The sequence below is a fragment of the Myotis yumanensis genome, unplaced genomic scaffold (genome assembly GCF_028538775.1).
Source record: "Myotis yumanensis isolate MYYU_CA2020_CCGP unplaced genomic scaffold, mMyoYum1.0.hap1 SCAF_6, whole genome shotgun sequence".
In the NCBI taxonomy this organism is placed as follows: domain Eukaryota; kingdom Metazoa; phylum Chordata; class Mammalia; order Chiroptera; family Vespertilionidae; genus Myotis; species Myotis yumanensis.
Window position 1 is genome coordinate 67,077,977 of NW_027223757.1, and position 1,234 is coordinate 67,079,210.

The following is a 1,234-nucleotide window of genomic DNA, read 5'->3' on the forward strand; positions in this document are numbered from 1 at the left end:
ACTTAACAACAGAAATAGACCTTTAAGATTTGAGTCATGGCAAAACTGGTAGTTCTTTGAAATCTGGGAGATGCATTAGCAACACCACAGACATAGCCTACCCTATACTAAAAACCTGAAGAAAAGCATTTTATTAATTTGGGGGAATGAGACTAAACGCTGGCTAAGACATAACTTTGAGGTCTATAGCCACCTGGGAAGCTGGCCGAAGGAATGAAGAGAACCATTGGTACTGGTGGCAGATAAGAAATAATTGCGTTGGGCTGACCACCTGCATATTTCATTAATAGCTCTGAATAAAAAAAGTGAAATGCTTCATTGTGTTTCCTCAGAAACTAATGAAAAGACTACAGAGTCCTACAGAATTTGGAGACAAAAAGTGGATGCTGAGCGACTAGCAGTCACTCCAGGTGTGGAATTTTAGAAAGTTAGTCCTTGGAGTAAATGGCACCGTGGCTCTGGCAGCAGATACAAAGGAATGACGCTCTGCAGAGGAGGTAGGGGACCCTCTGTGATCAGCCAGTGGAGAGATGAGGTTCCCAGCTGGAGCTGGGATCTTTAATTCCATGGTTTATCTTCCACTGCCCATCCCTCTGTCTTCATAAATGGTAATTTCGATAACTCCAAGTCCTCTCTCAATGGGATCTGTTAGGAGGAGGCCTTGGGGAGCATCTATCTTCTCATTCTGCTCTTGAATGTATTTGGAGACTTTCCTCAGAACCTTCTCATAATGAGTTTCCATGCATAAGAAGATGGTGTATGCTGTTAAACAAGCCAAACAACCTTCAAGATAAGACTGACCGCCAAGCTTCTCTGCTTCTGCATAAAGGTTATTTAGAGTTCGAACTGTTTCTTCAAACTGCTGCCTATCAAGCCCGTTTTCCAGCTCCGCGGGGAACTTGGTCTGGAACTGACAGCGTGTGTCACTGCTGTAGTCTCGCTGAATGAACACCTTTCTGAACACTGGCGCCTGCTGCGGCCTCATGGCGAGCACAAGACGGGCTGCCTGAGTCCAGCTTCTTTTGTTCAGATTCCTGTTTTTTTAATGCATCCATGTTGTTGCTTTTAGCATTAGTTGTTCTTTTTGAAAAATATCACAGATTCTTTATCCATTCACATGTTAATAGACTGTGGTGTCATTTCTGATTTGGGGCTTTTAGAATAAAATTGCTATAAATATTCTTTTACAAGTATTGTTAGAAAACAGAGTCTATAAACACGATTTTCCCAACAT

At 42.3% G+C, this 1,234-nt stretch overlaps 1 pseudogene; it reads right to left on the reverse strand.

Annotated features, from left to right (window-relative positions):
* Window positions 1-333: 333 nt before the first annotated feature.
* Window positions 334-985, reverse strand: LOC139013159 (golgin subfamily A member 7 pseudogene; annotated as a pseudogene).
* Between the last annotated feature and the right edge of the window lie 249 nt (window positions 986-1,234).